Source organism: Myxine glutinosa, chromosome 4 (genome assembly GCF_964187855.1).
Source record: "Myxine glutinosa chromosome 4, kmMyxGlut1.1, whole genome shotgun sequence".
Classification (NCBI taxonomy): Eukaryota; Metazoa; Chordata; class Myxini; order Myxiniformes; family Myxinidae; genus Myxine; species Myxine glutinosa.
In genome coordinates this window covers 109,362,547-109,378,144 of record NC_136264.1, presented here as the reverse complement: position 1 = coordinate 109,378,144, position 15,598 = coordinate 109,362,547, and the positions used below count along the sequence as shown (strand labels likewise).

Here is a 15,598-nt window from a genome sequence, read left to right as displayed (position 1 = left end):
GTGACCGTGACGGGCCATGACTGTTTCGATCGTGGTTTTTGTGAAGTGGGTGACAGCCTGATATGGGAGAGAAAAGCGTTAAATGTTCTGTTGAAATGTTCCGTTGAAATGCCCGTTTGCTGTTACGAGTGGGGGAGGGAGGGGGGTGAGCAGGGGAGGACAAAGTTGGGTTGGGGGGGAGGGAGATGGGACAGAGTTGTGAGGGGTAGGTTGAGGCTTTGGCTGGGGTAGGGGGCTCACTGGTCAGAGATCGTGCAGGTGGACATCATTGAATGGTATTTTGTTTCGCCTTCCTGTTTGCTATTGTACATATACAGTGTGATTTTGGAAATACAGTAAACCACCATGTACAAGAAGGCCGGGGGTAAAGGGGTCGAGCGTGTTGTGTAATTTTTCCATCAATAAACTGTTTTTTTGTATACGAAGTCGAGGCTCGTGTGAGAGCTAACGCATTAAACACAAAAAAACACAAACAGACACATAAAACATAAAATGAAGGGAGCGGGAGACAAGAGGGGCAAAGAGAGGGAAACACACAAACACAATAGTAGAGAGCAGGGACATCGGGAGATCTATGGATCTATACACACACACACACACACACACACACACACACACACACACACACACACACACACACACACACACACACACACACACACACATACACACAAACACACACATACACACAAACACACACATACACACACATACACACATAAACACATACACACACACACACACACAAACACAGGCATACACACACACACATGCATACATACACTGTCTCTGCCGTGCCTGTGGGTGTCTGTCTGCCAAGCCGGTCTGTCTGTGTCTTCTGTCTCTGTTGCGCCGGTCTGTCTCTGTTGCGCCAGTCTGTGTCTGTCGTGCAAGTCTGAGTATGTGTCTGTCGATCCGTGCCAGTCTGTGTCTGTCTCTCGACACAGGTGTGTGTCTGTCTCTGCCGCGCCAAGCGAACAACACTCAGCCTTCCATGCACACATCTCCCATCCAAGCACAAACCGAGTTTCTGAGATGACAGGATTATGTGTTTTATCCATGTACATGCATTTAAACACAACAATTGTTTGAGGTAGGGATTCATTGATTGAGCTTAATTGATAGCCTTTTTAAAAAGTATTATTTGCTTAGTCCATATTTAACATCATGTTTTTGTACATCTAATCTTAATGAATTTCCTGTGAATCACAGAGAATGTTTATTCAGTGTCTGGTCTGCTCCTGCTGTGTGGGTGGTCTGCGATTCTGGATGGTCCGCTTATTCTGGCCTGTCTGCTTTTTCCAGTACCCCCAACTTTCCTCCTATGAAAAACTTTGCTCTTATTAAATAGAAATTTTCCTCAGCATTAAAATGAGGTATTACTCGTACAGATCCGTTCATTATTAACCGAGCTACGGTCCAGGAGTCAATTTTTTAGCCTTGGATCCAATGATCACACATGCTGGTTGTACCTCCTCAAGATGGCGGCGCTTCCGACGTATCGCGACAACAAGCGCTGATAGGCCATGCGGCATCTAGTAATATACGGGTCATTTTCACGATAGGGGCACAATTAACGGTAAAGAATGTCCGCGGTGAATTTGCCTATTTAAGTACCAGTTACAAGCTGTTTATTGACATATTTTAGGAGTCGCGGAAGGCGAGAGAACGAGGCCATTCGTAGGGTTCGAAGGTGGTTTATTGTAACAGCAAGATCCAGCACACTAAACTCGAACGGAAGTCGGCACGCTTATATAAAGCCAAAAGCCCTCTTCGGAGGGCGTGGCTCCGGCAACCGCGCGTGCGTCACGTCCGCACAACCACAAGTCCAACAGGCCCGTGCACGTGTAATATGCCCAAATAAGGTAATCACATAAGGTAACCGCCACATGCGGTTACCTGCACATAAGGTAACCGCCACAATATTCAATTAACCACCCATTTTCTTGAATGGAAAAAAATTGTTTGGGTAGCCTTCCTGCATAATTAAATACTTAAGCTACTCAAAATGTGTCTTAAATGTCCACTCCGTTATCCTGTCCAAACTGCAAACTGTAATTTTAAATCTAAATTTAGTGGTGTTCCTGTGTATTCTGAGAGCCTATACCAATCCAGATCCGTATGGGACTACTTGAACTGAAAGACTCTTCATGGTAAACTCATCCTTAAGCCCTGCTGTGATTTGCAGTCATAAGAATAGTAAAGAGTGCATGGAGAAAAGTGCAAAAATGAGTTATCTGTGGAAGTGCGTGCGTTGCCTAACAATTGAAAACCTTGTACTCCTGCTAATGGTACAAGGGAAACCTTGGATTTTATCACATAGGGCAGACAATACATTTCTGTACATGGCAATAACAACACACCATGAATCACAAATATGTATTCCTGCTCTATACCGATACAGTGTTTTGAACATTGTTGCAACAAAAGGTCGAATATTTTGTTTTCCTTTGATGTTCCTCTCTGATGATATTGGCTTTTCTTGTTGTTACCGCTTGTTTGATTTCTCAAAGTCAGCAAAACAGGTGCTTGCAGCACCGGATCGATGCATAGCTTTCCAATCGTTCCACCTTTGAAGTTTTGGCCGGTCAATCCCACGGTCCGGTACCAATTCCCAAGGATGCCAGAAAGGAAAATAAGTTAAAAATGAACGAATGAGGTCCATGTTTTGGGTGGAATTTAGGATCCTTTCTCGTTTAGCTGTTTTTTTAGATCAGAAAACTTATTTAAATCTCATGTGTGTAAGCAAGGATTGCTATAAATTCCATCTCGAGTGAGAAGCTTATTTTGTGCAATCAGAATTCAATTTGGAATGACGCCTCCATCGAATCTCTTTATTCAATCCCAAAGAAAAACCAAGGGCAATGCCCATGCAATGCAAAGTACACAATCGATAACATCATTTACCACTTCCATTAACAGAAATGTTCATTGCTAACGATTTACAAACTGTGGGAAAACTTCAGATAAAGCTCAGCTTCATAATATTGCCTGTTGGAGGGTTCCCCCTCATGGCACTGTATTCCTCACTCTTGCCAAACTATAACTGCAAGATCTCCATGCACTCCATCATGAAATGGGAGCTGTTACTGATCCTCCCTCAGCCATACTTCCTGCAATGTGAACATTTCTTGTGGTCATGCACTCATCTGCTCCACTCAACATGGAACGGCTCCAGTTGAAAGGGTCCAGGTTTTCTGCACTCTCAAACATGGGATCCCTTATTCAGGCACCCGGCGGTGCACTGCTTCTCTGTGGTGTGTGGTGGATACACAAACAGGCTTTTGGAATCCTCCTCCATTATACTCATTAATTACTGAAACTCCTGTTGCTAGAAATTGATTATTATTACGAAGTTCCCATTTTGTAGAAGATTGTACAATGTACATCCGTATGGTTCCTCTCTAATTAGAATATAATCATCATTATTCTCTTATTCTACCTTGAGGTCCTTTCTCTTGACATATTTCAGGTCTCTCTGTATGAGAACTTTGAGCCTTGAAGTAGAATTGCATCCAATCCTGTAGGTATAGTGGCCTGCAAAATTATTCAACCCCCCCCCCCCCCCCCCCCCCTACAAAGTTTTCACATTATGCTGCCACTTGAGCTTATTTCACAACGCTTTGAAATCAAACTTAATATATAGGGCCTTCACAAAATATTCCAAAGTGATCAGGCTGAACAAGACCGAAAGTCTAACAGCAGCATAGCCGGGCTTGTTTGATACTTTAGTTGAAGAGGATTGTATGACCTGGGTGGAGATACCAGTTAGCAAATAATGTAAGTTTTAAATTATTTTGAAGTACTCTAAGTCTCTAAGCTGTCTGTCATCATAGAAGTGAAGAGATTGCATTGAGACTGGTTTATACAACATGTTGGTCAGTTAGTCAACACTATCAAAGTGACCTCAGCACCATCCGGACACACACTACTGCGGCCGGAGTGCAAATCCAGCCACCAACCTCCTTGAGAGAGGACCCATGAGTTGGTACTCATTTTGCAACATCAATATTTGAAAGCACCATTTTCTTGTGAGATATTAACCTTCCAAGTTTCACTCTCGATCTGCTCGAGTTTATATGATCTCACTATAAATAACGTTGCCGGTTAGTCGGTCTGCAGCATGTGCAGTTCCTGTCCTTATCTGGAATTCACTCTTGTTGGCAAAGATGCACAGATCGAGTGGGTCTCTTACTCCACTCGCTGCAATGTACAGCTGTCCGTGTGAAAAACACGTCAGGTTAAACCGCTTCGACCACCGGTTCGACCGCATTGACGACATGTACGGCCTGTACGGCATATAAATTAAAACGTTGGTCGGTGGAGTCAGCAGTTGTATGCAGTCGTACACCGTAATGACATCAGAGACGTAATGACGTAGCATGACGTACAAACACAAAACTGCCGCTACTTTAATATATTGAAGATGATTTATTTTAACCTCCAATAACTTTGCAGTCACTACAAAGGGATTAGTGTTATGATATTTACTATAATATTAACGTTACGTTATCATTATTACGAAAATGATATTACTATTTAAAAAAACTGTGGCTAATTCCTCACTTCCGCGGTTATAGTACCATGCACCGATTATCAATAATTCATAAACCATACACCGCTTCAATCCATTAACTTTGCATTCATGACATTGGGATTAAAGTGGTATGGTTATATTTACTTTATTATTATTATTATTATTATTATTATTATTATTGCAAAACCGACACTACTGAAACGATACCACTGTATTAAGAAAGCTGGGCTTAATTTGCCCAAAGTGGCCTGAAGGTGAGGCATGAAGGCACGAAGCCTAAGGCCTATACATACTGTGTCGTTGGAAGATCTGTAACGTCTATGCTTTCGATATTTGATGGTCATTTTAACAATCGATTTGTTTGTGTTTCACACTGAATGAAAAACGTGAAGGTAGAGCATGCAGATTGTGATACATGACAGGTTCAACGATACGTCCGGCCTGAACGGCATAGGAATCAAAATGGCCGAGTGTGGAGTCAGCCGTCGTACCACTGTAATGACATCACATCACCCCTGTCATGTTCCCAGATCCTCAGCTCTGATTTGTGTACGTTTGAGGGGAGACAAACACTGTTCTAGACAGCTTTGCCCTGTGGGCTACAAAGTACAAATGCAAATAAAATTTGAATAAGGTAGATTAACGGAGAGGATGAGATTATTCTCAGTTGCATAAGTATTTAAATCCTTTGCTTAATTAACCCTAAATCACTTCAGGAGCAAATGATTTGTTTTAAAGGTTACAAAATAATTGGAATATGTTTCACTTAACAATAATAATAATAATTCATTTATTTTGTATAGCGCTTTTCCAGAAGCCCAAAGGCACTTGATCAGTGGTTTAACTTATATGTAAGGTTTAAACCTTAAGGTTAAACCTTAAGTGTAAGGTTTAACTTACACTTATATGTAATCAGTGGTTTAACTTAACAATTAATCTCTCCCACTTATCTAAGGAGTTTAAGGTGCAACTCACTTGGACGACCAACAAGGCAAACATGTAGACGAAGGAGATTTCCAAAGAAGTCAGAAATAAAATGGTGGAGAAGCACCGTTCAGGAGAGGGTTAAACGAAGATTTTAAAGTCACTCATTATCCCTTTGAGAACGGTAAAATCCATCATTAAGAAGTGGAAGATGTATCGTACTACCCGGATTCCACCTAGATCAGGTCACCCATCCAAACCCAGCAGCCGGGCAAGGAGGAAACTGGTTTAGGATGTCACTGTAAATCCAACAATGACTATAAAAGATCTGCAAGTCTGTATGTCCGAGATGGGGGTCGGTGTTCATCAATCAACAATTCAAGACCATAGAATTATAACCAGGCTAAGTCACAGTTTAGTCATTTCGAGAAAAACGTGAAAAATATTTTTATGTTTATATTGCTCACTTACGTTTAAGTGATCATATTTGTTTCATTCCTGCATCACCAAAAGGTTCAATTAAATAGTTATGTATGTTTTCATCACTCCTATGGGGTAAAAATAGGGCAAAACTCCAACATCCCAATATGGCTAATATTATAACCAGCTAAGTTTTTCAACCCTTTTTGCATGATTTGTATGGAAACTTCTCTGTACTCTGAACCTGTTTCTTACATTTCCCATACGCGAAAGCGGTCACATAAAAATCTGAATGGGGGGGGGGGGGGGGGGGTCATCATACTGGGCGGTGAACTTCTTGAAAGTACCTGTATGTCTGTTATAGGCCTATGCATGCTCATCAGCTTGGGGTTGTGAGAGTTAAAATATAGAATTGCGTCCTTATGGACAACGAATCTGACTATGAATAGGACATCATGTGATTTTCAATACATTTGCCTGTACATGTTGTCTAGTATTACAATCGGGCCAAGTCCAATCTGAAGAAAATGAATGTATTCCCCGAAATGAAAGATATACCATGTAATGATGCATTTTGTGTTCTATGCTTTCCAGAGGATAAATGAAATATTATTTAAGCTTACCTTTATATTTTATGAAATGTATCAGGTCATAAAAACATGAGCTAAGCTGACTTCAGCAAAATGGCTGACAGGCATGAGCCATGTGCCCACTTCGTGTCGAGTACTACAACCAGGCTAAGTCACATATGTGGACTTAGCCTGAATGTAATTCTGTATTTTGGCCTATTTACTCGGTTCTAGTTCGGGCCATGATGCAGATATCACCCAGGTAGTGGTTTTAGACAATGAAGAGAGCCATATTTTATGTAAAAATGTCACTTAGCCTGGTTATAATTCTATGTTCTTCAATTAGTTCAGTAAATCTAGATTAAAACTTACCTGATACAGGCAAATTTTCTACAGAAACAAACTTTGCGAGAAATCCACACCAGACACCTACCAAGCAACATTTCAAAAGCAGAGACAATACCACATTTGGGGCATGTTGCTTAAATTCTGACAAGGTGGGAAAGTTTCTGTCAACCCTCGACTCTGATTCTGCAACTGGTCCTGACGGCATCAGCTCACGGGTCCTAAAATCATGTTCTTCCGCTCTTTCACTCCCTCTTTCTGTTCTCTTCACCCTCTCTTTTGCTCAAGGTCATCTGCCATCTGCTTGGAAATCAGCCAACATCACCGCTTTGCACAAAAAGGTGCAAAAACAGATCCTAGCAACTACAGACCAATCAGCCTTCTCCCAATTATCAGCAAAGTCATGGAATCCATCATTGCTTCAGATATGAAATCTTTCCTCTTCTCCAATGGCTTGATTTCTGACCATCAATTTGGTTTCAGACCTGGTCACTCTACTCTGGACATGCTGCTTCTGCTTTCTCAACAATGGATGGAGGTCCTCAACACCAAACAGGAAATTAGAGCTGTCTCCCTTGACATTTCATGTGCCTTCGATACGGTCTGGCACCCCGCTCTGCTCACCAAACTCTCCTCCTTTGGTATCCATGGAAATCTCCACGCATGGCTGGCGGACTTCCTCTCTGGTCATAGTCAACGTGTGGCCCTGAATGAGTTTCTCTCATCTCCTCTTCCTGTTCAGGCTGGAGTTCCCCAAGGCAGTGTTCTGGGCCCTGTGCTTTTTCTGGTCTTCATCAATGATCTCTCTGACTCTCTTGAAAATCCTCTCTATCTCTTTGCTGACGACTCTACTCTCTGTCGCTCCATTCCTCATCCCTCAGATCGGCAGTCTGCAGCCTCCTCACTCTCTGCAGACCTGGACAAAATAACAGACTGGGCAAACAAATGGAACATGTCTTTCAATCCTGACAAATCTCACACTCTTACAATGTCTCTCCGAAAAGACCGACTGGACAACCCTCCCATCCACTTTCTGAATAATCCTCTCCAAGAAGTTCTGTCACTCAATCTTTTGGGTCTTACTATCTGCCATGATCTTTCCTGGGAAAACCACATTTCAAATCTGGCCTCCAAAGCCAGTCGCCGACTGGGCATCCTCCGTCGTGCGAAGTCCTTCCTTGGTACACCTGAGCTCCTCACCACTTACAAGGCTTTCATCCGCAGCTCTATGGAATACTGCTCTCCCCTCTGGTCTGGTGCTCCTGCCTCACACCTAGCTCGTCTTCACGCTGTTGAAACCAAAGCGTTCAGAATCATTGGAATCTCCCGCGATGAAGCTAACTCCAAGGGCCTTTCACTCACTCACCCCAGGCAGGTTGGTGGTCTTTCCGTCTTCTACCGACTCCTCTCTGGCCTTGCCCCCCCAGCTCTCTCTGGGCTCTGTCCCGCAAATATTCCTACAGGTCGCACAAGATCTGCCTGCAACCCTCTTATGGTTAAACTGCCAAAATCAAGACTTTCTGCTCACCTTCACTCTTTCATTCCTCTTTTCTCCCGCCTCTGGAACAAACTCCCTCACTCTCTTCAATCCCACTCCACCCTCCAGGTCTTTAAAACAGCTGTTCACCACCATCTCTTATCTTCCCCCATCCAAAACCTTGATCTTTTCTACCCCCGTTAATTTCGGTCCCCTTGTGTTTTATACCTCTCCCCCCCCCCCTTCCCACGCCTCCTCCCCCCAAGCCCTCTCCCTCCCACACTTCTCCCTGCTCTCAAATGTTGTGTTTGTGTGCTTCCCCTTCTCTCCCCATCTTGTCTTCCGCTCCCTCTTTTTATATATTTTGTTTGTCTGGTTGATTTGTTTGTGAAATAAATGTTAGCTCTTTCACGAGCCTCGATTCAGTATACAAAAAACAAACAAAAAATTGCATAAATCCAATATTGCCGCTCGGTACCATTCTTCGCCATACATACATACATACATACATACATACATACATACATATACATATATACATACATATATATATATATATATATATATATATATATATATATATATATATATGTATGTATATATGTATATATATATATATATGTATGTATATATGTATATATATATATATATATATATATATATATATATATATATATATATATATATATATATATATATATATATATATATATATATATATATATATATATATATGTATATATATATATATATATATATATATATATGTCGCGATCCCGGCTGTGAAATGGTTCCCAGCACGGAATACGGACGTTAATGTCCGGGCTTCAAGTAGTCCACGGAGTGGACAGAGAGAACTCAATAAACACAATTGTGTTTTAATCGGCCTTCTAGGGGTAAGGCACGATGCTTTATTGGCTCGATCACAAAAACCATAAATGGTAACAGAATGGAATACACTGCACAAAGCCTGCAGGAACTGTCGGCCCCAGAAGCTCCAAACAGGACGCAGGCAAGATCACTCGCGGTTCCGATCGACGATCTCCGGGACTCGGAGGGTAACAGAGTGGAATACACCGCACAAGGCCTGCAGGAACTGTCGGCCCCAGAAGCTCCAAACAGGACGCAGGCAAGATCACTTGCGGTTCCAATCGACGATCTCCGGGACTCGGAGGGTAACAGAGTGGAATACACCGCACAAGGCCTGCAGGAACTGTCGGCCCCAGAAGCTCCAAACAGGACGCAGGCAAGATCACTCGCGGTTCCAATCGACGATCTCCGGGACTCACTCGTTCTCTTCCGGAGTTACTCACTCGTAAAATACAGAACGGTAAACGATCAGCCCAACGCGGCTGTCGTGAAGATTCAGGGAAATCCCTTTATCTATTTTCCACTCGGGGCCTTCGAGTCGCGTCCGTTGCATAAGATGGCGACCGCGCGGCGCGCTCTCTGACCCTCCACCAATCGCGTGAGGCTCAAAAGAGGCCACGTCACGCGGTGGGCGGGGCACCAAATCTGGGTGAGAACAGGTGGTTTCACCGGTGGTTTCTCACAGTCCTCCCCCCCTAAGTAAAAACCCCGTCGAATAGACGGCGTTTTTAAAACCAGTATTTGTAGTAGGTGCAAATCACATGGCAAGATGATGGCGGTAATCGCTAACAGGCAATTAACGCAATTAACAATTATTAACACTTATTAACAACAATAACGCAATTATTAACGCACAGGCAATTAACAGGCATTAACAGGTTAACAATGAACCAGTTTGGTTTTTTTTTTTCACACACAAATTTTAACACCATACACCACATTAATATCTACCCTACAAGAGTTACACTTCACACAAAGCACAATAGAGAGGCAAGGGGGCCAAACTCAAGTTGGGGGAAGCGTTGACAGGAAGGAAACGGGCCGAGACCTAGAGCGGCGGGTACTCCTCCGGTGTCGAGAACAACAGTCATATGCGTAATGACCCCTTTCACCGCACTGGTAACATCGATCGTTCGGGTCGAAAGGCCTGCGGACCAAAGGGCGTCTGAAACGAGGCCGCCGCGACATGCCATTCGACATCTCGACGCACACACGCGATCCGCAAATTAACCTTCCATCAAGGGCTCTGACCGAATCTTCAGCATCTCGTGGCTCTTCAAACTCAACAACTGCAAATCCAGGTGGGTTTCGAGCAACCCATACGTTGCGGAGTGGTCCGTAATGTTCGAAGACCCTCCCTAGCTCGGCTTTCGCTGCTCCATTGCCCAGGTTTCCCACATATACCTTAGCATTAGCGTTCCTGCTGAATCGCGACATGGCGGGAGCGGTCCCTGAGGAGCACGGCACCTGAGGGTGGCTTGACGGGAGGCTCGGGTGGACTTCAGCTGACGCAACGTCACCGTCGGGAACTGGAGTCGAGGCGCTAGGCTCCTCGGGCCAGAGTGAAGATATGTCTGACTCCGCCACTCTCTCCGCCTGTTTACTCTGGGATCTAGTGACCCCCCCACAGGTCAGAGTCAATGACTCCTCCCTGGCCATGGCATCATTGCCAATCAGCAAGGAGACCCCGGGTATCGGGTAGTAGGGTACCACCACACAGGTCACTGGACCCTTAAAAATGTCACTCCGGACCTCGAGGAGGGCAAGGGGATACCGGCCAAGAACCCGGTCAATGCCCCGAAGGAGGGTGTACTCGCCGGTATAACGCATCTGAGAGGCCGGAACTACCCCCGCCCGGAGAACACACCGTGTCGCCCCAGTATCCCGAAGGTATTGGGCCTCAAACTTCAGCATCGAATCAGGGCCACCCACTAAGGCTGTCCCTGAATAATCCTGGTACAGTGGATGAATGGAATTAGCCTCGGTGGCAGTGACCTCGGTCACCGATGCCACCGTCGTGTGCGAGGGCCCGGCGGATGAGCTCCACTGATCTCCCTCCGACTTAACAGGAGGGTTGCCTCGGTAGGCCGGACTAGCGGGATTAGAGAAGCAGCGGTTTTCACCGTGCCCCACGCGTTTGCAGAAATCGCACCAGGGCCCTGCCCTGGTCTGCGGCTCGCGACCGCCACCAGTGGAGGGCATCGGAGAACCCCTCCCCTTGATCCAGCCGCCGGGCAGACGGGGGGCGGTCTTGATCGCAGACTCCTCCGTCTTACGACGCGACTGCGTGACTTGCAGCATTTTGCACGCCAAAACATGTTTATCAATAAGGTTGACGCAGTCTGCCAAGGAAACAGTGTCTTTGTCGACAAGAAACAATGCTAAGTCAGGCGGAAGCTGTTGATCGATACGGTAACGCACCAGGAGTTCCGCAACCGCTTGAGGTAACTCAACCTTGCTCCCCTTGAACCATCTCTGCAGCTGTTCCAACAAGGCCCGCGAATGTTCCTCATAGGTTTGACTGGACTCACGAGTCCAGCTGAAAAAATTTCTCCTATAAATACATGCGGACACCGCATAGGCGTTCAAAATCTCGGCCTTCAATGCCCTGTATTTGTTTGCGTCCTCGGTTGCCATCCTCGCATATACCTCCCTCGCCTTCTCAGATAGATGGCTCACAAGATGGCCGACCCACAAGCTCTCATCAATGCCACCGGCAGCCAACAACTTCTCCGCCATCTCCAGATACGCTTCTGGCTTCGTGTCTCCCGTCCAGTCCGGCAAACGAACATGAACAGTTTCCGGGACTCTTGCAGCAGACCCCTCTGCCCGCGGTCGTTCAGTCAACATTCGCAACTCATGCTCTCTGACGTGTTCAGCTTCTGCTGCTGCCTCTGCTGCTGCCGCACGCTCTCTCTCTCTCTCACGCTCTCTCTCTGCTGCCGCAGCACGCTCTGCCTCTGCTGCTGCCGCACGCTCTCTCTCTCTCTCACGCTCTCTCTCTGCTGCCGCACGCTCTGCCTCTGCCCTGTCATTCTCCCATTTATACATGTCAAGTTGTTGAACCGGAGTCAGCCCGGTCCAGAAGGGCGAACGCATGCATTTAGTCATGATGGAATCGCTTCCTAACATATCGGGTTTAGTGACTGGGTCAAGGCTGATTGCGTCGCTCGCATCGCCACCCACGCGACTGTCAACATGATCAGGTTGAACTCTCACTTCTCTGGTCGACATAGCTTGGCTACGAGTTATCATAAGACAAGGCACAAAACACAACGCTCAAACACAACGCTCTGTTGGGGAAATACGACACGAACTACACAATATCACCACCGCACATCAAATTGCCAATGAGAAAAATACCACGTACAAATACTCACGTTTTTTTTTTTTTTTGTCGGTTGTTTGGAGGGATCCGAAGCTATTCACTTATTCGGCAGTGAAGCACCACCCAAGACAGCGTCCCACGGCGAGAAGGCTCCTCCAAGACGGCGCCCGCTGGCGAGAAGGCTCCTCCAAGACGGCGTCCGCTGGTGAGAAGGCTCCTCCAAGACGGCGTCCGCTGGTGAGCAGATGCAAAGAAGATGCCGATGCAGAATTCCCGTCTCAATTCGAATGTCTCTTACTTGAATGATCCTAGGACGAGCAACCCATTTGTCGCGATCCCGGCTGTGAAATGGTTCCCAGCACGGAATACGGACGTTAATGTCCGGGCTTCAAGTAGTCCACGGAGTGGACAGAGAGAACTCAATAAACACAATTGTGTTTTAATCGGCCTTCTAGGGGTAAGGCACGATGCTTTATTGGCTCGATCACAAAAACCATAAATGGTAACAGAATGGAATACACTGCACAAAGCCTGCAGGAACTGTCGGCCCCAGAAGCTCCAAACAGGACGCAGGCAAGATCACTCGCGGTTCCGATCGACGATCTCCGGGACTCGGAGGGTAACAGAGTGGAATACACCGCACAAGGCCTGCAGGAACTGTCGGCCCCAGAAGCTCCAAACAGGACGCAGGCAAGATCACTCGCGGTTCCAATCGACGATCTCCGGGACTCGGAGGGTAACAGAGTGGAATACACCGCACAAGGCCTGCAGGAACTGTCGGCCCCAGAAGCTCCAAACAGGACGCAGGCAAGATCACTCGCGGTTCCAATCGACGATCTCCGGGACTCACTCGTTCTCTTCCGGAGTTACTCACTCGTAAAATACAGAACGGTAAACGATCAGCCCAACGCGGCTGTCGTGAAGATTCAGGGAAATCCCTTTATCTATTTTCCACTCGGGGCCTTCGAGTCGCGTCCGTTGCATAAGATGGCGACCGCGCTCTCTGACCCTCCACCAATCGCGTGAGGCTCAAAAGAGGCCACGTCACGCGGTGGGCGGGGCACCAAATCTGGGTGAGAACAGGTGGTTTCACCGGTGGTTTCTCACAATATATATACACAATATACATATGGATTCCATACAAAAACGATTTTTCCTGGCTGCGTAGGTCATGTGATGTAAGCATGAGGATTTGAAGAGGTGTTTGAAGTTGCTTATGCTCAAAACACCATTGGTCATATGCTCAGTGGAAAGGCATCAGCAAATGCAGACAGAGGATATTTGCTTGTTGACTCTGATCTAAATGCAATCGTTACTGCACAGGCATACAATATCATACTTCCTCAAGTCAAATTGGCTGATCAGAGCACATTGCCAGCAGCATTGGGAGGGTACAACCATTAGGGGAAGAGCAAGCATCGTCAGAGTGCCTGTCCAAACAAGACAGAAATCTTCTATACTTGTAATCGAGATGAGTGTCTGTCGGTCATATTGAATTGGCTGACATCTTTGATTTCATTGGACAAAATGCTTTGCATACAATTAATCAAAATGAATATCTACATGCCTGCCACACACTTTTCAAATAAACATCATTCAAACTTTACTCTATTGAATGTACAAATGACAGAACTGTATTTTTGGAAAAAATGGCTGAGTGGCCATTTTGGATTTATGCAAATTTGCTCCACCTACATAATCTCTACTTTTGATATGTTGTTTTAGAGTGGATGGGGAGTTAGTTCCAGCAACCTGCATTTTTGTTGCAATTTTGTGTAGGTCAAACCACAGATTGACTGGACTAAATATCCCATTACCTTCACAAAGCTGGCCTCCATGGCCAGGTGGCAAGAAAGAAGGCATTAATGAAAAAGATGCATCTGAAAGCTCAGATGGAATTTGCATACAAAGCATCTTAATGATACTACAGGCACGTGGAGAAAGGTTTTGTGGTCAGATGACACAAAAATTGAACTTTTTGGTTTAAATTCAAAGCATTACATAAGTCACATACTCAGTGGCAAAGCCATCTCTAGATCAATCCATTGAGATTTCCTCAGAGATGCTATCTTGAACACACTTTCATTGGGCAATGTATTTGGTACAACGTTTTCTCTTTCATTCGATGAGAAGGAATCCGACAAATCTGCAATCACTTATGGTATCAGTGATAACACTTTACAAAGTGCATTGTTACAGGAAGACAACAGTGTTGCTTTTCCCAAAGAACAACAATCTGTACTTTCGCAAGTACCACTACATCAGGATTCCAAATATGTGATTGATGGTGGTGGTCTTCTCCATCATATTCCATGGTAAACAGGTGATGCATATGACAAGGTATTGCAGGATTATAGTGACTAGTGAGATACCCGTGCTATGCATGGGTGGGAAGTCAGAAGCAAACAGGCAATGCTGATATGGTGAATGCTAAAGCATGAAACCAATACATTCCACATTCCTGTAGCACCTTCCGTCGCACGTCAGACATGGACAGCAAGTTCGTGAAGGACTTCCATGAAAAACGTACCCGTACACAAACAAATGGGTACGTTCACGTATAGAAACATCGATCGTGGGACCGTGGCGAATCTGCATATGGTGATCCACGAAGTTCACGTTTAGAAAGTAGAAACCATCGCGGCACGTCGTCATTTTCTTGAACTCGATATCTCTTTTTTCATTCCAAACAACACAACTCCAATCACAAATTAATCACAAAATAAACTTTTAACAACATTGTTAATGTTTCCTTCATTGTAAAAACTACCAAGTCAACAGTTAAAAGGATTTTGAGCCGATAGGTGTTACGGCCTTGGCAAGATCGATGGAGACAGCGATCTGTTAGCGTATACACCGCCCAAATAGCTATGTGGAATTCTCTCAAGTAGAGATTAAACCCACGCCGTTTGAACTTTGGCTGAGGTCATTATTTACTTTTAATGATGTTTATACACGAATCAAAAAGAAGATAATTGGTTTTGGGTCGTCCTTTCCGCATATCTCATGGGAATGTGAGTTGGAGAGACGACCGTGATGGCGGGGAAGGGGTTGGCATTCTCTCAAGCAGGGATTCAACCTATGTCCTTTTAAAAGGTCTTTGTCCAAGGTAATTATTTTTAGCTGTT

At 45.1% G+C, this 15,598-nt stretch overlaps 1 protein-coding gene across 1 annotated transcript in view; it reads left to right on the top strand.

Annotated features, from left to right (window-relative positions):
* The first annotated feature begins 207 nt into the window (after nt 1–207).
* C4H10orf105 (chromosome 4 C10orf105 homolog) overlaps nt 208–15,598 on the top strand; it is a 67,909-nt gene continuing 52,518 nt past the window's right edge. Inside the window, exon 1 of the mRNA XM_068114911.2 lies at nt 208–275. The gene's annotated coding sequence lies outside the window, so the exon portion shown is untranslated. The remainder of the gene's footprint in view (nt 276–15,598) is intronic.